This window comes from Rattus norvegicus, chromosome 2, assembly GCF_021556685.1.
Source record: "Rattus norvegicus strain SHRSP/BbbUtx chromosome 2, alternate assembly SHRSP_T2T, whole genome shotgun sequence".
Taxonomy (NCBI): domain Eukaryota; kingdom Metazoa; phylum Chordata; class Mammalia; order Rodentia; family Muridae; genus Rattus; species Rattus norvegicus.
In genome coordinates this window covers 152,433,370-152,460,352 of record NC_141535.1, presented here as the reverse complement: position 1 = coordinate 152,460,352, position 26,983 = coordinate 152,433,370, and the positions used below count along the sequence as shown (strand labels likewise).

Below are 26,983 nucleotides of genomic sequence, written 5' to 3'. Positions count from 1 at the left end.
ATATGTTGGAGCATCTTTTGGGTATATGTCCAACAGAGGTATAGCTGGATCCTCAGATAGTACTAAGTCCAATTGTCTGAGGAACTGCCAGACTGATTTCCACAGTGGTTGTACCAGCTTGCAATTCCACCAACAATGGAGTAGTGTTCCCCTTTCTTCACATCCTTGCCAGCAGCTGCTGTTGCCTGAGTTTTTGATCTTAGCCATTCTGACTGGTTGAGGTGGAATCTCAGGACTGTTTTGATTTGCATTTGCCTGATGACTAAGGATGTTGAGCATTTCTTTAAGTGCTTCTTGGCCATTCAAAATTCCTCAGTTGAGAATTCTTCCTTTAGCTCTGTACCCCATTTTTAATAGGCTTATTTGATTCTCTAGAGTGACTTTTTGAGTTCTTTGTATATATTGGATATTAGCTGTCTATTGAATGTAGGATTGGTAAAGATCTTTTCCCCATCTGTTGGTTGTATTTGTGTCCTATTGACAGTATCCTTCTTATAGAAGCTTTGCAGTTTTATGAGTTCCCATTTGTCGATTGTTGGTCTTAGAGCATAAGCCATTGGTGTTCTATTGAGGAAAATTTCCCCTGTGTCCATATGTTCAGGGTTCTTCACAACTTTCTCTCCTATTAGATTCAGTGTATCTGGTTTTATGTGGAGGTCCTTGATCCACTCGGACTTGAGCTTTGTACGAGGAGAAAAGAATGGATCAATTTGCATTCTTCTACATGTTGACCTCCACTGAACCAGCACCATTTGTTGAAAATGCTGTCTTTTTTTCACCAGATGGTTTTACTTCCTTTGTCAAAGATCAAGTGACTATAGGTGTGTGGATTCATTTCTGGGTCTTCAATTCTATTCCACTGATGAACTTCCCTGTCTCTGTACCAATACCGTACAATTTTTATCACTACTGTTCTGTAATACAGCTTTAAGTTCAGGGATGGTAATTCCCCCAGAAGTTCTCTTATTGTTCAGAATAGTTTTTGCTATCCTGGGTTTTTGGTTATTCCAAATGAATTTGCAAAGTGCTCTTCCTAACTCTATGAAGAAATGAGTTGGAATTTTGATGGAGATTGCATTGAATCTGTAGGTTGCTTTCGGTAAGAAGGCAATTTTTATTGTATTAATTCTGCCAATCTATGAGCATGGGGGATCTTTCCATCTTCTCAAATCTTTGACTTCTTTCTTCAGAGACTTGAAGTTCTTGTCATACAGACTTTTTACTTTCTTTGTTAGAGTCACACCTTGGTATTTTATATTATTTTGGATTATTGTGAAGGGTGTTGTTTCCCTAATTTCTTTCTCAGATTGTTTACCCTTTGAGTAAAGGAAGGCTACTGATTTGTTTGAGTTAATTTTATATCCAGCCAATTGGCTGAAGTTGTTTATCAGTTGTAACAGTTCTCTGGTGGAATTTTGGGGTCACTTAAGTATACCATCATATCATCTGGAAATAGTAATATTTTGACTTCTTCCTTTCCAATTTGCATCCATTTGAACTCCTTTTTTGTCTAATTGCTCTGGCTAGGACTTTGAGTATTATATTGGATAGATAGGGAGAGAATATGCAACATTGCATGGCCCCTGATTTTAGTGGAATTGCTTCAAGCTTTTCTCCATTTAGTCTGATGTTGGCTACTGGTTTGCTGTATATTGCTTTTACTATGTTTAGGTATGGGCCTTGAATTCTTGATCTTTTCAAGACTTTTAAATGAAGAGGTGTTGAATTTTTCAAATGTTTTCTTAGCATCTAATGAGATGATCATGTGCGGTTTTTTGTTTGAGATTGTTTATAAACTGGATTTTGTTGATGGATTTCCTCATATTGAACCATCCTTGCATCCCTGGGATGAAGCCTTCTTGATCATGGTGAATGATCATTTTGATGCATTCTTGGATTCAGTTTGCGAGAATGTTATTGAGTATTTTTGCATCAATATTCATGAGGGAAATAGTTGGAAGTTCTCTTTCTTTGTTAGGTCTTTGTGTGGTTTAGGTATGTGTAATTGTGGCTTCAGAGAAGGAATTGGGTAGTGCTCCATCTGTTTCTATTTTGTGGAATAGTTTAGACAGTATTGGTATGAGGTCTTCTATGAAAGTCTGATAGAATTCTGCACTAAACCCATCTGGTCCTGGGATCTTTTTGTTGCGAGAGTTTTAATGATTGTATCTATTTCTTTAGGAGTTATGGAATTGTTTAGATGGTTTATCTGATCCTGATTTAACTTTGGTACCTGGTATCTGTCTAGATAATTGTCCACTTCATCCAGATTTTCCAGTTTTGTTGAGTGTAGGCTTTTGTAGAAGAATCTAATGATATTTTGAATTTCCTCAGTTTCTGTAGCTATGTCTCCATTTTCATTTCTGATTTTGTTAAAATTAACACTGCTCTGTGCCCTCTGGTTAGTCTGGCTTAGGGTTTAATCTATCTTGTTGATTTCCTCAAAGAACCAGATCCTGGTCTTGTTGATATTTTGTATAGTTCTCTTTGTTTCTACTTTGTTGATTTCAGCTCTGAGTTTGATTATTTCCTGCTGTGGTCTCCTCTTGGGCATATTTGCTTCTTTTAGTTCTAGAGCATTCAGATGTGCTGTTAGTGTATGCTCTCTCCGGCTTCTTTTTGAAGGCACTCAGAGCTATGAGTTTTCCTCTTAGCACTGCTTTCATTGTGTCCCATAATTTTGGGCATGTTGTGCTTTCTTTTTCATTAAATTCTAAGAAGTCTTTAATTTCTTTATTTCTTCCCTGACCAAGTTATCATTGAGTAGAGCATTGTTCAGCTTCCATGTGTATGTGGGCTTTCTGTCATTGTTGTTATTGAAGAGCAGCCTCAATCTTGATGATCTGATACGATGCATAGGACTGTTTCAATCTTCTTGTACCTGTTGAGACCTGTTTGTGACTGATTATGTGGTCTATTTGGAGAAGGTATCATGAGGTGCTAAGAAGGAGGTATATTCTCTTGTATTAGCATGAAATGTTCTGTAGATATCTGTTAAATTCATTTGGTTCATAATTTGTTAATTTCACTGTGTTTTTGTTTAAATTCTGTTTCCATGATCTCTCCATTGGTGACAGTGGGTGTTGAAATCTCCCACCATCATTTTGGGAGTATAATGTGTGCTGTGTGCTTTGAGTTGTACTATAGTTTATTTTGTGAATGTTGGTCCCCTTGAACATGAAGCATAGATAGATGTTCGGGAAAAAAGAGTTCATCTTGGTAGATTTTTCCTTTGATGACTATCCTTTCTTATATATATATATTTTTTTTATAACTTTTGGTTGAATGTCGATTTTATTTGATATTAGAATGGCTACTCCAGCTTGTTTCTTGGGACCATTTTCATGGAAAATTGTTTTCTAGCCTTTTACTCTGAGGTAGTGTCTGTCTTTGTCGCTGACGTGCATTTCTCATATGCAGCAAAATGTTGGGTCCTGTCTCTGTATTCAGTCCGTTAGTCTATCCCTTTTCATTGGCAAACTGAGTCCACTGATGTTAAAAGATATTAAGGACCATTGATTGTTGCTTCCTGCTATTTTTGTTGTTAGGGGTAGAATTATGGTTGTATAGACATCTTTTGGATTTTTTTTTTATTTGTTTGGTTTTTTTTTTAAGAAGATTACTTTTTTGCTTTTTCTAGGGTGAAGTTTCCCACATTGTGTTGGAATTTTCTATTATCCTTTGCAGGGTTGGATTTGTAGGAACATATTGTGTAAATTTGGTTTTGTCAGGGAATATCTTGGTTTCTCCATCTATGGTAATTGAGAGTTTTGATGGATATAGTAGCCCCGACTGACATTTTTTCTTCTCTTACTATCTGTATGACATCTGCCCATGATCTTCTTGCTTTTACAGTCTCTGTTGAGAAGTCTGGTGTAATTCTAATAGGTCTGCCTTTATATGTTACTTGACCTTTTTCCCTTACTGCTTTTAATATTCTTTCTTTGTTTTATGCATTTAATGTTTTGATTATTATGTCATAAGAAGAATTCTTTTCTGGTTCAATCTATTTGGGGTTCTGTAGGCTTCTTCTGTGTTTATGGCCATTTCTTTCTTTAGGTTAGAGAAGTTTTTTTTCTATAATTTTGTTGAATATATTTACTGCCCCTTTAAGTTAGGAATCTTCACTCTCTTCTATACCTTTTATTCTTAGGTTTGTTCTTCTTATTGTGTCCTGAATTTCCTGGATGTTTTGGGTTAGGAGCTTTGTGCACTTTACATTTTTTTTTTTTGCTGTGTCGATGTTTTCTATGATACCTTCTGCTCCTGAGATTCTCTCTTCTATCTTTTGTATTCTGTTGGTGATGCTTGCATCTATAACTCCTGATCTTTCTTCCTAGGTTTTCTATGACCAAGGTTGTCTCCCTTTGTTATTTCTGTATTGTTTCTAATTCCGTTTTTAGGTCCTGGATGGTTTTGTTCAATTCTGTCTCCTGTTTAATTGAGTTTCCAGTAATTCTTTAAGGGATTTTTTTTTGTTTATTTCCTCATTAAGGGCATCTACTTGCTTACCTGTGTTGTCCTGTAATTCTTTTTTTTTTTTTTTTGGTTCTTTTTTTCGGAGCTGGGGACCGAACCCAGGGCCTTGCGCTTCCTAGGCAAGCGCTCTGCCACTGAGCCAAATCCCCAACCCCACTGAGCCAAATCCCCAACCCCTTGTCCTGTAATTCTTTAAGGGGGTTATTTGTGTCCTTCTTAAAGTCCTCTATCTTCATCATGAGATGTGATTTTAAATCCAAATCTTGCTTTTCTGGTGTGTTGTGATATTTAGTATTTGTTTTGGTGGGAGAACTGGGGTGATGATCCCAAGTAGTCTTGGTTTCTGTTGCTTAGGTTCTTGCACTTGCCTCTCTCCATCTTGTCATCTCTTGTTTTAGCTGGTCATGCTGTTTCTGACTGGAGTTTGTCCCTCCTTTGAGCTGGTCATCTTAGGTGCATCAGCACTCCTGGGAGATGAGGTTTCTCGGAGTGGGATTTGGGTACAGAGAGCTTTGACACAAGGTTATCTCCTGGGCACAGATCAAAACAGAAAGGATCCTGTCCCCAGCTGTTCCACAGTTACTGTGCCCTGTGGGCTCCCTGAGGTTCCCTCTTGGGGCAGCTATCAGAGCAAAAGTGGCATTCTCACCTGCATTCTTGGGTGTGTCTGTACTCCTGGGAGACCAACACTCTCTGGTGGGATTTAAGGATCCTCCTTGCTTAATTTTCTAGTCAACTTCAATATTATTTATCAAACATGGTACACAATTTTACAGAGCCAAAAAAATCAAACCCACTTTTAGTATGCAAAGATTCATCACACTTGAGATAGATCAAACGCATAGCTGCAAGTTCAAAGTGCATTAATCAGGACTTTCCAGCAAAGACGAACCAATAGTGTGCTCATCCTACATATCTGAAACTTAAGGGCTGTGATATAAACTACCTTTTCCAAAAAGAAGAGTTGCACCTGTATTAAGAGTCCACAGGGCAAAAATAACTGAACCTCATAATTATATGGAGTTAAAATGTTCCAGACTAGAGCCAGAGTATCTTGATTTATTTTTAGTTCCTCCAAAACCCATTCATTGTCCAGCGTGCTGTCTGAACTAACATCCTTATGGCTATTAAAACTTGTAAAATGTGTTTTTGACCATTAAATTCCATCAATGCATCAACCCTAAGGAAGTCATTGCATTGTGTCTGAGATTCATATCAGAATTTCCCTCATTTTGCTATAACCCTCCTATTGATGGTCCTTCACAAGGTATTTGGTAAATTCTTAATGTATGCCTTTCTTTGCTCTTTAGCCAGTGAAGCCTCCTGCAATCACTTCCACACTGAAACATTATTTTCAGAGCTAGCTGAATATATATCCCTGAATATGACAGTTAATATTGTCAACCTGATAAAATTGAGAATCTTTAAAGAGACAAGTTTCTGGGATTAATCTCGATTAACTTAATTGAGGTAAGAAGGTCCACCTTAAACGTAGTTATGGTCCCAGACTACTTAATGAAAAAGTCTCAGCCTAAACACGAGCATTCACTGATCTTGGCTACCTCAGGCTTTGGCTGCCATGATTTCTCACCATGAGGATACATATCTCAAATTGTGATCCCAGGCAAGCCCTTCCTTCCTTGGTTGTTTTTTACCCAACAAGGAAGGCAGTTGATGCACCAAGCCCTGGTCACTTATTTGGCTCAAGAAAAAACTGTCTCATAACATTACTGAGAAAATCTGGGTTCCGTTTTTGCAAGTTCATAGTCTCAATAATGAAAGAATTTAAAATGGATGCATAAACCCAAGGACCATTTTGTTGTAGTTTGAGAGAAAAGTGAGTCTAGAAAGCTGAAAATCTCAGCAACTTCTGGAAGAAAGGAGATAGGAAAGACGCATGGAGGCAGAGAAACAGTGAAAAAGACAGGAGTGTCGGGGAAAGCCTATTCAGGATTTTGGCTAGTGTCCAAAGAGGAAATTGAAAAGGAGAAAAGAAAGGGTGTGCTTTTGAAGACAGAACTCAGAGAGGTAGGTGGGCTTAGCAACGATGTGCTCTCTGTGAGTGCATTACATGCAGGGATCAGGGGCTTCTGAGAGATGTAAGTACATTATCTCACCGAAGGGATACATTTTCCTCCCATCTCCTTAAGCATCTTTAAGTGAATCAGCTTTCCTGGGGGATGGTCTTCTGGCCAGGTCACTGACAGGTCTAATCGGATTAACCCTTAAAGGAAGAGGCAATATTAGTTGAAATTCAAGACTTTGGGTTATGTTAGAATATAATGTTTTTAAACAGGGCTTTATTGATCAGAGGAAGTAGTTTTCCCTTAAAGGACATCCAAAAACCATGGTATGTACACTTCTCATGATATTTGAAATCATAAAGAAGGGAAGATATGAAGTTTCTCTTACTATTGTTACTAGGGAAACAAACATGGAGTCCAAAGCTGACCGTGAGGGAGATGAGGGTCTATCTCTAACAGTCTCCAAGTCCACGAATCCTTGTCTATCTAACATTATTCTCAACTACAGCCTGTGTTTCTGTGGAAATATCTATCTATCTATCTATTTATCTATCTATCATCTATCTATCATCTATCTATCTATCATCTATCTATCTATCTGTCATCTATCATCTAACTTATTGTACACACACACACGCACGCACACACGCACACATGCACACACACACACACACACACACACACACACATGCACATGCACACACACACAGATACAGAGACACTGAGAAAGAAAAAAAGAATCACAAAACCTGAAGTACTGACCTAACAATACAGAGGCTGAAAAGCCACACAGTGTGCCATCGATAAGCCAGTATTCTCTTCAGTCCATGTTCAAAGGTGGGGAACCAGGAGAACCAATGATGTAAATGGCAGTCTGGGAATAAGGGAGAGTAGGGTGGGGTATACAAACTAAAGTGATGAGGAGCAGAAAGAGGCAAATATCTCTTTCTCCACGTTTTTGTTCTATTCAGAGTCTCAACAGAGAGAGGTGATCTGCTATGTTGAGTCCACTGATACAAATGCTCCGTTTATCCAGAAACATCTTCCCAGATACACTGAGAAAATGTTTAATTTGGACACCTCATAGCCCAGTCAGACTAGCATATAAAATTAACCATCATATAACAAAATGGAACCTCAAAAGTTGTAGGACAGTGATGAGTCACTGGGAATATTTAGTTGGTTGTCTCTCAGACATTACTGTTGTTACAAGAAAGGTCATTTGCTTATAGACACATGTAGAGTTTGTAAAAAATATGTGACTAAATGATACATAATATATCAATTGATAAAATGTATGAGAAAAATGAAGCCATAAAATATTTAGTTCATACAGGGAAAAAAGAAGAATTCAATTATTGAGAAATATATATTGTATCACCTGCCCAAAATTTACCAAGGAACAACAACAAAAAGTAAAAAAAACCCCATTGTTTTATAAGTACATTTTATAGATGTCATGAAATGAGACATAACCAGGAAGCAAATGTGACTACATAGACCCTAGTAATCATGTACATGGTGTGTGCATACTACTTGGACTTTATTCAAATGTAAACAGAGCCTTGTCATTGACTTGAATCAAGTAAATGCAGCATTTATTCTACTTAAGACAGTGTTATTTTTCCCTATAAACCTAAAGAAAAAGGATGGTTCGGAGCTCTCTCTCTCTGTGTATGAGGGGTTCTTGCATATTGAGAACACATTAGGAAAAACATGGTTTGGAAGAGAAAACAAATGAAAGAATTATAATGGATATTGGTTAGTTAAACTTGGGCACAGGATTTACCATGTAAGTATGGCTCCAGGAAACTCAATTCAATAGTTTTTATGAGCCAGTGAGCTTTCATTATTTTTACATATTGACCTCATCAGCATCAAGTTTATCTGCTCTCTGGAGTAATTATTCCTGCCATGTGCCTAAAAGTTTAGAATTGTGGAAAATTGGTGATGGGGTGTAGGGAACACAACAGGAAAGAACGAAATGGTTTTAAAAGTTACTTAAAAGATTCTTGTTGGTTTCTTAAATGTGACCATATTTACTGGTTTAAAGAAAAGGTAAGAGGTCCACGTTGCAGTTTTATCACTTGTCTCCAGAAAGTTTTACACTTCATCGAATTGTTTGGTATTGTTTTACCAATCTTTCCAAGATACAATTCAGAACCATAGATGTTGGTTTTATTGTTTTCTTATTTTCAAAGCAAAAATGAAAAGAAAGAGGACAAGGAGGAGGAGGAAAAGCTAAGAAGGTTTGAATTACTTTTTTAAAAATCTACAAAGAAGTGTTGTATCTTTAAAGTCTTGCTGGTTTCTTATAAAATCCTATGCATGAAACAACAATAAGAAATAGAAGTCATGAGTTTGAAAAAGAGCAGGGCAAATGGGAGGGTTTGGAAGGAGGAAAGGGAAGGGAAAATGATATAACTATAACCTCAAAAATAAAAGAAAAAAATCCTATGTAGCTTGATTTCCCAACACAAAGATTTGACCTCTCTACATAACTGAAACACCCCACACAAGATTAAGGAAAACCAACTTGTTTACAGCGTGAATGTTGACAAAACAGTTAAATCCAATAATTCAGCATCATCTTTTGCAGAGATAGCTGTGTTTTGTCCTGTGTCACTCCTTATGTGCATTCCACTCATGAAGCTACTGGAGCTTGAGCCTTGGACCAAGTGTGGTAAAAAGACATTTGATTGCAGCAAAGGTAAGTCATCTACTGGTTGAGTAGATGGACTACAGCAGTGTCAATATCGAAGAGGTAGAATAATGGCAGAATCAGATCAGAGCCCTGCCCTGGCACCTCCATTCACCACCCAGGCACATTTGAACACATGTGTGTTCTCTATGAGACTAATAGCTTTATCCATACATTTTAGAATAAGAATACCAGAACTTTCCACATTTGCTGTGAGGCTCAAATAAGATAGTGCATAAGAATTCCCAAGTCCATACAGGAACACACACACACACACACACACACACACACACACACACATGTGTATGTATATGTGTATATATATATATATATATATATATATATATATATATTCAAAAATGGGAGGAAGGACTTTTTTGAGCTGCCAGCTTTAGAGAATTTTACTTCGTCCCATTGCTTTTGGCCTACAGTGAGATGAAACATCATGCTGAGAGTCCATGTTGGGGATGAAACTGCTTACCTCACAATTTACAGAAACAAGAAAGAGGAAAGAATAAAGAAACAAACAGAGACAGAGACAGAAACAGAGCAGAGGGAAAGAAGGAGAGGGAGGGAGCAGAATCTTCTTTGAGGGCATGATCTAAATGACTTTCCATTAGGTCCTTTGTAGGATTATATTTTTTAAAACCAAATTTAAAAAAGAGTGCTTAGTGCTTTAGCCTCCCTTCTAGACTACCACCACCAGAGTTAGTGAAAGCAAAGGTTAATAGGGCAAAGGAAAATGTGGACCTGCTTAGAAATAGTTCTTTGGGGCAATTCTAATCTTCTTGTCAGGATATCAGCAGTCCAGTTCACATGAATCAGTGGTGGTAGCTTGATCCACTCACAAACACCATTAATCTATCAGCAACAGAAGTTCTGTCCAAAAGAAAACATGAGACTCTGCCAATTGGTCAGAGTTCATGGAAGAGGCAAGAAACCACCAGAATATCAAGACAAGTCCTTTGATGTGTTTCTGTCTACAAAGTCATGGCAAACAATAGTCATCGAAGATGGCAAGGTGAACCAATGCCACAGCATCACCAGCAAAGACCAGCATCAGCAAAGCTCAACAAAAAACAACAAAGAGTGGCAAGGTGAACGAATGCCATAGTGTTGTCCACTGTCGGTTAGGTTGTACTTCCCAAATGTCATGTGTCCTCTCAAGCATCCTCTCTAGCGAAACATCACATTCTCTTTCACCAGATCAATTCCAGAAAAACATCATGTATCTGTTCTCAGCAAAACATCCTCTCATAAAACAGTCAAAAAACAAAACAAAACAATCACATGACACAACTGAGTCTCCAAAGAAACCAGAAATCTCCACTTCAGCCCTACCACTGAAAAGTTCTTCTAAATACACACACCCCAGAACTTCCACTGGCTGCCAATCCTGCCTTTAACCATGAGCCTCTGGGCACACATCTGATAGAAACTATTACAGTTTCCTATAGACTAATTGGATAAATATTGAATTTTGTCTTTACTACACCTCTACTCAGGGCATTTTTGTTTTTATTTGATATTCAGGGCCAAGTTGCTAGCTTCAAAATGTTCAGTTCAGACAAATCAAACTTCTGAGCCTCTTTTGGGTACCTGGGTGGAGGTGAGGTCATCCTAAGATCCAGTCGTGATCCAGGATGATACTATGATATGCCCTCTTCTACGAGAAGGCTGAAGAGATATTCAAGAAACAATAGAGATGGTTACCAGAGGTATGGGACATAAAAGGAAAGTGGCCAAAAATGAGGGAAGATGGCTATCCAAGGATTTTCTGAGTTAAGATGAAGGTATAAGAGGGAACTGACCCTTGTTTTGGTTTGTTAGAGGTTTTGGTTTTGTTTGTTTTGTTTTGTGACAGGGTCCCTCGTATTTTGGAAATAACTTAGAACTCCACATGTAACTGAAGATGATGGCGAACCTCTTGTTCTAATGTCTCCACCTTCCAGACCCAAGATATAAGCACCACATTACGTTATATCCAGCCCCAAGCATCAAATCCAGGCCTCCTTGCACACTAGGCAAGCACTCTGCTCTAAATCCCTAGCCTGAGGCCTGACTTGCTCAGCCTCCTTAGAGGAAAACTTTGCTCTTGGATGGCAGCAGAGGATGAAGGCCATCCCTGTGACTTCCCATGTAAGTTCAATTCAGTCTTTTATCCTTTGGCTTGTGTCATATGTCACATGTTTCTCATCATTAAACCTTGACTCTTCTGGGACGCCAACGTTTTACAAATGTGCAAGACGCTCAGATCATCCATTCATGCCAACTTATTTTACATACAAAAGGGAATTTGATGAGATATCAGCAAATCATGAAGGGTGATTTTAGGCCACTTAGGACTTGAGTACCCTCCGTGATACCTATTAGCCTCAGACTGCTGTACAGAGCAGTTGACATGCTTAAGCCTTAGTTTCCCTGTCTGCAAAGTACTGTGAAAGTAAAACCTGTCACAGGAAATTGTGAGTTAAGTAACTGAACATGCACTACAGTGTACTGTGGTACTAAGTACACTAGGCATCACAGAAACACAGACTAACATTGGTGGATCAGTTCCCTGTCACAGGATTGCTTCATAACTAAGCAGACTTTGCATCTTGGATACCTGATTTATGTGTGGACCCAAAACAATGGGGCAGAGAACACCCAAAAAAGTGTTGATTTAGTTTTATCAAGCAGAAATAACAGTCTACCCCCTTAATATGTGGAGAAACACTCACTGACTGCACATATCCATATAACAGAATTCAGACACTTATTTTGTTTCCACTTCTTACCCCAAATGCTGGATCTTACTGGGGTCTTTTTGTCATTAAACCATTGGAGAGTATGCTACATGAGTGCTAAGGAGGAAACAGATTACAGCTTAGAGGACAGCCTTGGAGTTTTCAACAGAAGCTTTCTGAATGAATACATTGTTTGCTCCTATTTCTCTGGAAAGATCCCACATTATAATCACCATTTACAGTAGATTGTGTAAAATGGTCTTCGTTTGTTTTCTACAATAGATACTGTGTCATTTAATTAATTTAGACTAGAGCAGAGCAATCAACATTCAGTGACAACATTCCCTTAGGGGATATAAATGAAAATTTCCCATACCCTACACAGCAGTTAGAGAAAGGCGAGCACTGATATTTATTTATGAACATCAGTGCTTCTACTTGCAAAGAGTAGAGCTCTGCCTGATTTCACCAAGAGATGCTGATAGAGGGATTCTGGGTACTTCAAGGAACTCTGGGAAGGCTGGAAAAGTGTTTGAGGCTCCACGCTTATGGAGAACTCATACACTTTCCACAAGAGAGACTGGAAAAGGAAGGACAAGGATGGGGCAGCTGCTAGCTGATGGCCCAGGAATTTCCCATTGTGTATAAAGTACAATAAAATAACAAACCCCGGCGGCAGGACCCCTGCCTGAGACACCTCCGGAACCTGAAGGAAACAGACCGGATAAACAGTCCTCTGCACCCAAATCCCGTGGGAGGGAGAGCTAAACCTTCAGAGAGGCAGACACGCCTGGGAAACCAGAAGAGACTGCACTCTGTACATACATCTCGGACGCCAGAGGAAAACACCAAAGGCCATCTGGAACCCTGGTGCACTGAAGCTCCCGGAAGGGGCAGCACAGGTCTTCCTGGTTGCTGCCGCCGTAGAGAGCCCGTGGGCAGCACCCCACGAGCAAACTTGAGCCTCGGGACCACAGGTAAGACCAACTTGTCTGTTGCAAGAAGGCTGCCTGGTGAAATCGGGACACACAGAGGCAGAACTCCTCTAGGACCGGGCACGTCCTGTGTTTACCAGAAGTCCCACACTCGCTGATCCCGGCCCGCAGCAGCTCTCTGCTCCCAGACCCCGTGGGAAAGAGACCTCACCGCCTGGTCAGGTGGGCACTCCTGAGGCTGCATAAGCTCGCGGAAGGGGCGGCACAGGTCTTCCTGGTTGCTGCCACCACAAAGAGCCCGTGGGCAGCACCCCGCGAGCGAACTTGAGCCTCGGGACCACAGGTAAGACCAACTTTTCTGCTGCAAGAAAGCTGCCTGGTGAACTCAGGACACAGGCCCACAGGAACAGCTGAAGACCTGTAGAGAGGAAAAACTACACGCTCGAAAGCGGAACACTCTGTCCCCATAACTGACTGAAAGAGAGGAAATCAGGTCTACAGCACTCCTATAACACAGGCATATAGGACAGTCTAGCCACTGTCAGAAATAGCAGAACAAAGTAACACTAGAGATAATCTGATGGCGAGAGGCAAGCGCAGGAACACAAGCAACAGAAACCAAGACTACATGGCATCATCAGAGCCCAATTCTCCCACCAAAACAAACATGGAATATCCAAACACACCAGAAAAGCAAGATCTAGTTTCAAAATCATATTTGATCATGATGCTGGAGGACTTCAAGAAAGACGTGAAGAACTCCCTTAGGGAAACACAGGAAAACATTAATAAACAAGTAGAAGCCTACAGAGAGGAATCGCAAAAATCCCTGAAAGAATCGCAAAAATCCCTGAAAGAATTCCAGGAAAACACAATCAAACAGTTGAAGGAATTAAAAATGGAAATAGAAGCAATCAAGAAAGAACACATGGAAACAACCCTGGATATAGAAAACCAAAGAAGAGACAAAGAGCTGTAGATACAAGCTTCACCAACAGAATACAAGAGATGGAAGAGAGAATCTCAGGGGCAGAAGATTCCATAGAAATCATTGACTCAACTGTCAAAGATAATGTAAAGCGGAAAAAGCTACTGGTCCAAAACATACAGGAAATCCAGGACTCAATGAGAAGATCAAACCTAAGGGTAATAGGTATAGAAGAGAGTGAAGACTCCCAGCTCAAAGGACCAGTAAATATCTTCAACAAAATCATAGAAGAAAACTTCCCTAACCTAAAAAAAGAGATACCCATAGACATACAAGAAGCCTACAGAACTCCAAATAGATTGGACCAGAAAAGAAACACCTCCCATCACATAATTGTCAAAACACCAAACGCACAAAATAAAGAAAGAATATTAAAAGTAGTAAGGGAAAAAGGTCAAGTAACATATAAAGGCAGACCTATCAGAATCACACCAGACTTCTCGCCAGAAACTATGAAGGCCAGAAGATCCTGGACTGATGTCATACAGACCCTAAGAGAACACAAATGCCAGCCCACGTTACTGTATCCTGCAAAACTCTCAATTAACATAGATGGAGAAACCAAGATATTCCATGACAAAACCAAATTTACACAATATCTTTCTACAAATCCAGCACAAAAAAGGATAATAAATGGTAAAGCCCAACATAAGGAGGCAAGCTATACCCTAGAAGAAGCAAGAAACTAATCGTCTTGGCAACAAAACAAAGAGAATGAAAGCACACAAACATAACCTCACATCCAAATATGAATATAAAGGGAAACAATAATCACTATTCCTTAATATCTCTCAATATCAATGGCCTCAACTCCCCAATAAAAAGACATAGATTAACAAACTGGATACGCAACGAGGACCCTGCATTCTGCTGCCTACAGGAAACACACCTCAGAGACAAAGACAGACACTACCTCAAAGTGAAAAGCTGGAAAACAACTTTCCAAGCAAATGGTCAGAAGAAGCAAGCTGGAGTAGCCATTCTAATATCAAATAAAATCAATTTCCAACTAAAAGTCATCAAAAAAGATAAGGAAGGACACTTCATATTCATCAAAGGAAAAATCCACCAAGATGAACTCTCAATCCTAAATATCTATGCCCCAAATACAAGGGCACCTACATACTTAAAAGAAACCTTACTAAAGCTCAAAACACACATTGCACCTCACACAATAATAGTGGGAGATTTCAACACCCCACTCTCATCAATGGACAGATCATGGAAACAGAAATTGAACAGAGATGTAGACAGACTAAGAGAAGTCATGAGCCAAATGGACTTAACGGATATTTATAGAACATTCTATCCTAAAGCAAAAGGATATACCTTCTTCTCAGCTCCTCATGGTACTTTCTCCAAAATTGACCATATAATTGGTCAAAAAACGGGCCTCAACAGGTACAGAAAGATAGAAATAATCCCATGTGTGCTATCGGACCACCACGGCCTAAAACTGGTCTTCAATAACAATAAGGGAAGAATGCCCACATATACGTGGAAATTGAACAATGCTCTACTCAATGATAACCTGGTCAAGGAAGAAATAAAGAAAGAAATTAAAAACTTTTTAGAATTTAATGAAAATGAAGGTACAACATACCCAAACTTATGGGACACAGTGAAAGCTGTGCTAAGAGGAAAACTCATAGCGCTGAGTGCCTGCAGAAAGAAACAGGAAAGAGCATATGTCAGCAGCTTGACAGCACACCTAAAAGCTCTAGAACAAAAAGAAGCACATACACCCAGGAGGAGTAGAAGGCAGGAAATAATCAAACTCAGAGCTGAAATCAACCAAGTAGAAACAAAAAGGACCATAGAAAGAATCAACAGAACCAAAAGTTGGTTCTTTGAGAAAATCAACAAGATAGATAAACCCTTAGCCAGACTAACGAGAGGACACAGAGAGTGCGTCCAAATTAACAAAATCAGAAATGAAAAGGGAGACATAACTACAGATTCAGAGGAAATTCAAAAAATCATCAGATCTTACTATAAAAACCTATATTCAACAAAACTTGAAAATCTTCAGGAAATGGATAATTTCCTAGACAGATACCAGGTACCGAAGTTAAATCAGGAACAGATAAACCAGTTAAACAACCCCATAACTCCTAAGGAAATAGAAGCAGTCATTAAAGGTCTCCCAACCAAAAAGAGCCCAGGTCCAGACGGGTTTAGTGCAGAATTCTACCAAACCTTCATAGAAGACCTGATACCAATATTATCCAAACTATTCCACAAAATTGAAACAGATGGATCACTACCGAATACCTTCTACGAAGCCACAATTACTCTTATACCTAAACCACACAAAGACACAACAAAGAAAGAGAACTTCAGACCTATTTCCCTTATGAATATCGATGCAAAAATACTCAACAAAATTCTGGCAAACCGAATCCAAGAGCACATCAAAACAATCATCCACCATGATCAAGTAGGCTTCATCCCAGGCATGCAGGGATGGTTTAATATACGGAAAACCATCAACGTGATCCATTATATAAACAAACTGAAAGAACAAAACCACATGATCATTTCATTAGACGCTGAGAAAGCATTTGACAAAATTCAACACCCCTTCATGATAAAAGTCCTGGGAAGGATAGGAATGCAAGGCCCATACCTAAACATAGTAAAAGCCATATACAGCAAACCAGTTGCTAACATTAAACTAAATGGAGAGAAACTTGAAGCAATCCCACTAAAATCAGGGACTAGACAAGGCTGCCCACTCTCTCCCTACTTATTCAATATAGTTCTTGAAGTTCTAGCCAGAGCAATCAGACAACAAAAGGAGGTCAAGGGGATACAGATCGGAAAAGAAGTCAAAATATCACTGTTTGCAGATGATATGATAGTGTATTTAAGTGATTCCAAAAGTTCCACCAGAGAACTACTAAAGCTGATAAACAACTTCAACAAAGTGGCTGGGTATAAAATTAATTCAAATAAATCAGTAGCCTTCCTTTACACAAAAGAGAAACAAGCCGAGAAAGAAATTAGGGAAACGACACCCTTCATAATAGACCCAAATAATATAAAGTACCTCGGTGTGACTTTAACCAAGCAAGTAAAAGATTTGTACAATAAGAACTTCAAGACACTGAAGAAAGAAATTGAAGAAGACCTCAGAAGATGAAAAGATCTCCCATGCTCATGGATTGGCAGGATTAATATAGTAAAAATGGCCATTTTACCAAAAGCAATCTACAGATTCAATGCAATCCCCATCAAAATACCAATCCAATTCTTCAAAGAGTTAGACAGAACAATTTGCAAATTCATCTGGAATAACAAAAAACCCAGGATAGCTAAAGCTATCCTCAACAATAAAAGGACTTCAGGGGGAATCACTATCCCTGAACTCAAGCAGTATTACAGAGCAATAGTGATAAAAACTGCATGGTATTGGTACAGAGACAGACAGATAGACCAATGGAATAGAATTGAAGACCCAGAAATGAACCCACACACCTATGGTCACTTGACTTTTGACAAAGGAGCCAAAACCATCCAATGGAAAAAAGATAGCATTTTCAGCAAATGGTGCTGGTTCAACTGGAGGTCAACATGTAGAAGAATGCAGATCGATCCATGCTTATCACCCTGTACAAAGCTTAAGTCCAAGTGGATCAAGGACCTCCACATCAAACCAGACACACTCAAACTAATAGAAGAAAAACTAGGAAAGCATCTGGAACACATGGGCACTGGAAAAAATTTCCTAAACAAAACACCAATGGCTTACGCTCTAAGATCAAGAATCGACAAATGGGATCTCATAAAACTACAAAGCTTCTGTAAGGCAAAGGACACAGTGGTTAGGACAAAACGGCAACCAACAGATTGGGAAAAGATCTTTACCAATCCTACAACAGATAGAGGCCTTATATCCAAAATATACAAAGAACTCAAGAAGTTAGACCGCAGGGAAACAAATAACCCTATTAAAAAATGGGGTTCAGAGCTAAACAAAGAATTCACAGCTGAGGAATGCCGAATGACTGAGAAACACCTAAAGAAATGTTCAACATCTTTAGTCATAAGGGAAATGCAAATCAAAACAACCCTGAGATTTCACCTCACACCAGTGAGAATGGCTAAGATCAAAAACTCAGGGGACAACAGATGCTGGCGAGGATGTGGAGGAAGAGGAACACTCCTCCATTGTTGGTGGGATTGCAAACTGGTACAACCATTCTGGAAATCAGTCTGGAGGTTCCTCAGAAAATTGGACATTGAACTGCCTGAGGATCCAGCTATACCTCTCTTGGGCATATACCCAAAAGATGCCCCAACATATAAAAAAGACACGTGCTCCACTATGTTCATTGCAGCCTTATTTATAATAGCCAGAAGCTGGAAAGAACCCAGATGCCCTTCAACAGAGGAATGGATACAGAAAATGTGGTACATCTACACAATGGAATATTACTCAGCTATCAAAAACAACGACTTTATGAAATTCGTAGGCAAATGGTTGGAACTGGAAAATATCATCCTGAGTGAGCTAACCCAATCACAGAAAGACATACATGGTATGCACTCATTGATAAGTGGCTATTAGCCCAAATGCTTGAATTACCCTAGATGCCTAGAGCAAATGAAACTCAAGACGGATGATCAAAATGTGAATGCTTCACTCCTTCTTTAAAAGGGGAACAAGAATACCCTTGGCAGGGAAGAGAGAGGCAAAGATTAAAACAGAGACTGAAGGAACACCCATTCAGAGCCTGCCCCACATGTGGCCCATACATATATAGCCACCCAATTAGACAAGATGGATGAAGCAAAGAAGTGCAGACCGACAGGAGCCAGATGTAGATCGCTCCTAAGAGACACAGCCAGAATACAGCAAGTACAGAGGCGAATGCCAGCAGCAAACCAGTGAACTGAGAATAGGACCCCCGTTGAAGGAATCAGAGAAAAAACTGGAAGAGCTTGAAGGGGCTCAAGACTCCATATGTACAACAATGCCAAGCAACCAGAGCTTCCAGGGACTAAGCCCCTACCCAAAGACTATACATGGACTGACCCTGGACTCTGACCTCATAGGTAGCAATGCCTATCCTAGTAAGAGCACCAGTGGAAGGGGAAGCCCTGGGTCCTGCTAAGACTGAACCCCCAGTGAACTAGACTGGTGGGGGGAGGGCGGCAATGGGGGGAGGGTTGGGAGGGGAACATCCATAAGGAAGGGGAGGGGGGAGGGGGATGTTTGCCCGGATACCGGGAAAGGGAATAACACTTGAAATGTATATAAGAAATACTCAAGTTAATAAAAAATATATATATATAAAAAATAAATAAAAAACAAAAATAAAAATGAAATGTATATAAGAAATACTCAAGTTAATAAAAAAAAAGAAATACTCAAGTTAATAAAAAAAAGAAAAAAATAAAATCTATTTTTAAAAAAGAACAACAACAAAAAAAAAAACCCAAATGTCTTCTGAAGCCAGCATTAGCAGGAGTAAGACTTCTCAAAACCTCAGTCCCTCAATCACCTACAGAGTGTACCAGGCCCTTCCCTGAGTGGTGGAGCTAACCCAGCACCTGAGCCTCCATGGAGAAAGGGTGGATCACACTGACAAGAATGGATACAGACAGAGACTTTTCTCCTTCACCACCCTATATCATCAGACTGAGGTGAATGGGCCCAATTGCTCTGCCACTAAATTCTTGATTTCAAGCTCGTCTTCAATCTGCTTTAAATTAGATGAATTTTCCTGTTTGATAATTTTTGTCTTTGCTCAGTAAGAACACGGAGTTCTTTTTAATGGGCTCAGTAGATTAACAACTTGGGTTTGCAACCTCAGTTTGTAATAAATCAAAGAAAATGTCATTCTCTGAGACATACTCGGTTGACCATTAGCATGTGAATCCACAACTTATTGTGAACAGCAGTGGATTAAATTAGATATAGGATAAAGTGGGTTAAAGGACCAGGTAGCTCACCAGGCATTTATAGAGCTGAAATCCAAAGTTCTGAGCTAGGAGATAATCAAACAAGCAGCAGCTGCTGTTGAAGTTGTATTTCAAAGCTTCATTCCATCCACACAACGTTTTCCCTATTGCTGAATGCAAGTTTGGGTTTTTATGATTTTCTTTTTAATAAGGGAGATTGATCTGCTGAAGTTTTAATTTTAATTCCCAGGCTTATTTAAAAAGAAGGCAGTTTAACAATCCATGCTGTTACGAGTGTTTATGGAACATGAGGCAAAGGAGTTAAGATAGCCAGGAGAAATGAAAATTTGCAGCTTAGCATTCTTGTCCCTATAGGATCATTCTGTATATTATGGAAATTTCTGCAGACCTTAGGCCATGCGTATTGAACAGCTCTCACCTTCCACTGCCTCTCAGTGACCTACAGCACAATATAGAGGGTTTTGAACATAAAAGAATCATTGACAACCTCTCTATTACTCTAAGAAATTGTTTACCCATGTGATAAAGAAGCCTCTGAAACTTCCTTAATTAAAAGTATGTTCATCGATGACCCATCTTCCTGGTAGAAACAGAGGAATCCACAAGCCTACTTCTCCCAATGAATTACATCACTTTCTTCAGCTGTTTGCATCTTCCATTCCTATTAGCTCCAGGGTATCATGAGGATGACTTCTCCCTTGGTATAGACTGCCTGGTTAAAGAACAGGTTGCCCAGGGTCTTGCATGTCTCTGGACAGTTGTTACCTTTGGAATAGCTGATTTGCAATCGTATTACCCAGTGTGTTAGGCTAAAGGTATTATGTCTGTCTGATTTGACTTTTTTCTTTTTTCCCCAGCCCTATACCCTGTGTGGAGACCAAAATCACAAAACGTAGACTTCAGTCATCCTTCCTTTTTGATAGCTGTCTTGACACTTAGAGTCCTATGATTTTGGCATCAGTTTTAGCAGACCTCCCATGGAAGAGAAAGGAACCTTGCCAAGGTCAAAGGAACCCTGCCAAGTTGTGTCTGTGCTTCGAGTAGTAATGCACAGTCTGCATAAATGTGTAGATTTTCTGCGGGAGTCAGCTTGGGCAGACCTTTAAATCATTAAGAATTTCCAAGGCTGTTTTAATTAGAAAATAATTCTAAAACAAAAGAAAGGGCCTGTGAGGTGACTCTGGCTCATGCTGCCAAGACTGTTGACCTAAGTCAGGAGAGAACCAAGTCTCTCTAGAACCAAGTAATCTCCACATAGACTTCATGGCATGTGCAATGTGCAACACACACACACACACACACACACACACACACACACACACACACACACACACACAATTAATTAATTGATGTAATAAAAGATTTAAAACAAAAGAGGAAAACATAAAAAATGTAGTAGTAGCATTATTTTGTTGGTTACTTGTGTCAACCATGGTATTTGTGTTTTTAGAAAATGCATTTAAAATTCAGCAAACTATAATTGTATGCATACTTTTGCTTTCAACGGGTGGTTTCTTTACAGAGAGGTAACATCACAGCGATGGCATTATTGCATAATTTAACTACTATAAAGTTAGTCGACTAGGGTTCCTTTTAATTATTTATAATAGTACATCTTTTAACAATCTTAAAGGCTTTTGTAATTGAATGGTGCTTTTGTACAAGACAAGATTGAAAAATAAGAGCAGTTCAAGCAGCCATCCAGTCACTACCAGGAACCACTGTGCCATCTTCGATTGATCACCTACTGAACGCTGCACGGAATGACTTTAATTCCGGACCAGGTTGGGACATGAGGAGTGGGGATGTTTAATCTCCTCCCTTAAGCAGCAGAGTCTACAGAGTATGAATTGGGGTCCTAAGGTTGTCACAGCAAAGCACTGTAACCAGGCAACTGGAAACAAAGGGAACTTGCTCTCTGACCATTCTAGAGACTGGGAATCCTTCAGGGATTTCCTGCAGCTGGGAACAATTCTTAGCATTCCTTGAGTCCATTCCCTGCCTCTTCTATGGCAGGGTCATCCTTGCCATGGGTTGTCTGAGTCCACAGCCCACCCTAACTCTGTACATCCTCACCTTAACTTGACTTATCTGCAAAGAAGCCTGTTTCTAAATAAGTTTCTATCTCGAGGTATTAATAATTGGTATGTTAAGTTTTTTTTTTTTGGAAAACACACAGTTTAACACACAATGCTTCACAGGAATCTTGCAGATCAAGAATTCTTGCTTGAAAGAGTATGGAAGTGGACTACTTATATCTAGGGTCTGAGAAGACCTGCCAGGGACCCATCACAAATAATTCAAGGAAACAGAAGGCAGGAGTGAGCTCACTCTCCCCTCCTCCAATGGTTGACTATACATTCGAATAGACTGTCACTCTGGAGAAGCAGGTCAATTAACACTTTCCCTATTCCCTGTCCTTGCAGGAGTCAGAAATTGGTGCCATCTGGCCAGATAAGGAAGTCCACCATAGTTACTAGTTGTACCACTGGCTTCCACAAGCAAGATCCAAGTATGTGAGGGAACAAAAACACAAAGATTTAAATAATTCATAGAACTACACATTTATTTTTGATCTGAAATTTTTCTTTCATTTTTCCTTTGTTCCCTTCCACCCTTCTTTGGCTTTATGAGATGGAGTCTTGCTATAAAGCTCCGGGTAGTCTGAAATGTGCTATGTAGACAAGGCTGGCATCAAACATGTGGCCATCCTCTTGTCTCTGCCTTGCCAGTCTGGTATTATACATGCATCACCATGCCCAGCTAGTTTTCACTCCAAGAAGATGGCTGGAGAAGGAACCACAGTAGGCAGTAAGCTGTAAGAAAGCTGTAAGAAAGACTGACATTGCTTGTAATTATACCTAACTGAACTTGCCTTGTTTCACACAAGACTGAAATGAGTACCTACTGTATTTGAACAAAGAAAGTTTAATATAGCCTGAGTTTAAAATAAATTAATCTAGAGATCATTAAGCTGATACTGATATTCTAGTACTGAGATAGTTCCCATGTAAGCAAACCAAAGAACAGTTCAGCATAAGTGGTAAAATAAAATAGCATTTATTCAATAAGGAATATAGCCTTGAACCAGGGAAGTGTCTACAAATGATGCCCAAATATGCCTCTATGAAGCCAATCAAGGAATTTCTTTGCTTTGCTTCCCTGTATAATGTATAAACGTCTGAAGCCCACGATGCTAAAAAGAATCTCTTGCATCTCTTCTGATTGTGAGTGTCTGCCCCATAACTCATTTAATTCTCAAACAGCTGCTAACATGTGTAAGATTTTGGAGATTCAAATGCACCTACATACCAAGTCCTTAATTCCAGGGCTTTGGAGAATATAAGAAAGGATTTCCTGGCATGCTGGAGACAGGTATGGAAGATATCTGAAGTTTGAGAGCCACAACCTCAGAAGACTGACAGTTCTGGGGGCCCACATCAGAGTTGGGAAGTTTCCATGGATCTCCTCTCTGTGGATATCCTTCTCTTCCTATGTCAGGCATGAGAAAATCCTTTGTGTAAACAGCAGCCAATTACACTGGAAGTCAATGCCCCCCCCCCTCAGTGAGGGTAGAAGGGCTGAGGACACAGGAGATGATTCGTCCTAAAGTCAGGGCAACAATTTATAGTGTACAATTCATCCTCAGGGGAGGGATGCATAGGTGTAATCATCCCTAAGCAAACAAGAAGAAAGTTGTTTGATGATTCTTTTCAGCTACACATATGCCATCCCTTTAAGAATTGTGCTGAATTAAAATAAAGAATACTCTATCAGCACATTGATGTTATGACTGCATTTTCTGCGTGCTACTGAAGTAATCTGGCTTGTCTAGGAGGACGGGTGAAGTTGAGACTAGCAAGAGGAATTAGTTAGGAACCAGTGAGGAGGAGGAGAGCTTCATTTAGCACAACTGGGATAGAGATATTTCCACTGCCTACTAAAACTCAAGTGAAGACATTAAAGAGAAATTCGCAGCTTCACCATTCAAAATTAAGTGCATTATTTGATGAAAGGGGACAGGCTGTCATGTCTATCACTTCATATCAGTGTGGGAATGGACATCACAGGCTGCTCTGAGATGTCCCTTAAGGACACGAAGCTAAATCTATCATCAGTACCCCACACCCTCCCAAAAGTCATTGTGATAATCTAGTTGTATCTCTTTTTGTTGAAATTCTGAAGGCATTGGAAGATGGGGTCTCTGAAAGGTAATTAGTCCATGAAGGTGGAGACCTGATGAATGGGATTAGTGTCATTATAAGAACCAAGAGAGCTTTCTTATCCTCCTTGGACCACTAGAGAACATGATCTATAAGTGAAAAAGTGTGTCCTCTCTAGCCACCAAGTCTTCAGTACCTTGATCGTGAATTCTGCCATTTCCAGAACTTAAGTAAAAGTTTCCAATTTGAGTTGCCTTATCTGTCTGTGATCTATGTTATTCTGTTATAGCAACCTGAACTGAGCAAGACAGCTATGCATGTACCCAGTGTGCTGACAATTGACTCACAAACGGTGTCAACCACCAGATGCAAATGTTGTGGATGCGGAAGCCGAGGACTCCCTACAGCTATCTGGTCTTAGGTTAGCCCTTTACACATCAATACTGTGACAATAATTACATTTTGAATGATAAAGTTAAGCATTCTCAGTTATAGGTCTGTTGTGCTTTGTAGGCATCATGGGCTGCTGTTCTAAAGACAGTCCACGTAATTCTTCACCTGAACTTTACTTCAACTCTTTGGGCTCAGTGTTCATTTTCCCAGTACACATACAAAGGAGGATTAGGAAATTTGACTAGTGTTACAGTTAGTGAATAGCATCTCCAGAAGTCAAGTGGAGGGTTTGAAAATAAAATCAACTGGGTTTTTTTTGTAACATTTAGGGAAGGAGCTTGTGACAGTTCCCATCATTTACCTTTCCCTATACTTCAGAAAAGTCATTTCTGAAGTATACTTTGTCATTCCACCTGGCATGACAAACTTAGTGGTGGCTGGTTCAGCAGCAGCCACCATGAACAGAGACCTTCTCTTCGTCTGGCACATCATTTTTTGGAGAGATAGCATGCATAGGAGGAGGGAGAGTAACAGGTAATTTTCAGAAAAATACTTACAGACTCTCCCCAAAAAACATAAAATAATATGGACATATCATTCATTTTGCTCTATGTCTTTTACAATGTAGTCTCTTCATGAGTTTCTTCAACATCCTTGAGAAGTTTACCTTCATTTCGTCAAGGGAGATGTAATCATCTAATTTTCAATTAAACCATACCATTCACTACGTATTCCTGGAAGGGTTAGTTCTGTGCAAAACATACAAGAAACATTTGAACATAAAGATGTTTGAAGAATGTTGTGTCCAGTTTTTGGACTTCATATATGAGAGAAAAAAATCCAGTCAATGCACACAGTTTGATTAGTTGGAAAGCCTCATTCTCTGAACTTTGAATCTAGAGCTCTTCAGGACATACAGATATACTACACATGGATTCACATGCTTATAAGACACATATACACACATACTAACAAGTGCATAGACCTCCCCCCACATACACATAGAAATTGGAACACACATGTACATAGACACCTCAAGTACATAGAAGCAAGATACAGTCACACACATACGCACACCCATACACACACATGTGCACATATGCACACAGTATTCCTATGAAGTCATATTTTCTGATTAATACTTAGTGACAGATAGAGATGCCCTTCCCTAACCACATTTGTGTGCTCATAAATGTCTTCAAGAAATAGAACACAGTTCAAGATCCCAAGAATTTGAATGGTGTAACTTCAGGCAGAAGAGAGACTGAGCACACGTCTGGTATCCTTACAGTTGCTTCCTTGCAGACAGTTTTTGGTTCTTGTCCTTGGAACCATTTAGCAAAGTAAATAAATATTCTTGAAAAGATGTTAACATTTCCTTTCAAACAAATTTGGCTCAGACTCATCTTGCTAGAGCTTTGCTTCCCTACAAGTCGGATTCACTTAGAAATAATTTCTTAAGTGATTGTTAAACACAAACAAATAGCATGTGTAACTTATAAATGTGCATTTTTCTTTTTTCCCTCTTCGAGGAGACAAAGTGACTGAGAACTGTGGCTGTTTCCCGCCCACCAAGCTTGTCCTGCTGAGAAGAGCCATGTAGACTTTGCCTGGTTTTCCTTTTGTTTCACTCAGGTTTCCCCTGCTCCTTTGGATTCAGGTATACATTGGACTCAACTGCCCTTCTCATATGCATTCTGAAATACAGTGTGTACTAGAGCAAGTTTCTTGTCTGTATGATTAGGTTCAATATAAGTGGTTTGCCTGACCCACATGTTCCAGCTCCCTTTGTATGGGAGTGATATGTAATAGCTCACATTGTACATTGAGGTCAAACTCAACTATTGATTTATTTAGACATAAATACTACAATTAATTAGAGATGGGCTTGGACTAAAATATCTGACCTTTTTGGGTTCTCCAGAGCATCCTGAGGAGTAACTGCAGAAAAAAAGCAAAGATTCTGAAAAGGATGCTTTCCATGTATTTCTATGTATATTCTCAATAAAGGACTTCATGGGGCTGGTCCTTCCTTAATAATGTCCAGTGAATCACACCCTTTAGTGGCAAGCTCAGAATAACTGCAGAGCAGGTTGAAGAGGGAAGATTTGTTTCTTGGAATCTGCATATGCTCAAGCAGAGAAAGAGTCATGAATAGGGTTGAGGAAAAAGTCCACAGCATACTTGTCACATAAACATGAGGATCAGAGTTTGAGCCCAAGAATCTACATAAAAAAAGCCAGTTATGGTGGCAAGCACTTGCAGTCCCAGTCCTGGCAAAGAAACTTAAGCCTGATTAGCCAGCTCTTGGCCTGCGAGATACCTTGGCTCAAAGGAAATAAAACATTTAAAAAGGTGTCCAGAATCTAAGAAGTGATACCAGAGGCTATGAAACACACACACACACACACACACACACACACACACACACACACACACACATCCTACGCACCTGCATGCACATAAACACATACAAGAAACACAAGAGCCTCTTGGCTTTTTACCTCCTTCAGGACATATCACTTTCCAGTGACAGAGCACTGTGGGAAGGCAGAGCTTCACATCTTCAGAGAACTTCACAAATATTCTAGTTATCTTATAGAAATCAATAGTAGGCCAAGACAAAATGCCCTGGTGGGT

General features: G+C 39.5%; 1 long non-coding RNA gene across 1 annotated transcript in view; it reads left to right on the top strand.

Annotated features, from left to right (window-relative positions):
* Nucleotides 1-26,378, top strand: part of LOC147996291 (uncharacterized) — a 38,218-nt gene extending 11,840 nt beyond the window's left edge. Inside the window, exons 2-5 of the long non-coding RNA XR_015675376.1 lie at nt 9,103-9,213; nt 11,069-11,343; nt 24,240-24,371; nt 25,876-26,378. This is a non-coding gene — a long non-coding RNA (uncharacterized LOC147996291). The remainder of the gene's footprint in view (nt 1-9,102; nt 9,214-11,068; nt 11,344-24,239; nt 24,372-25,875) is intronic.
* The last annotated feature ends 605 nt before the right edge of the window (nt 26,379-26,983 follow it).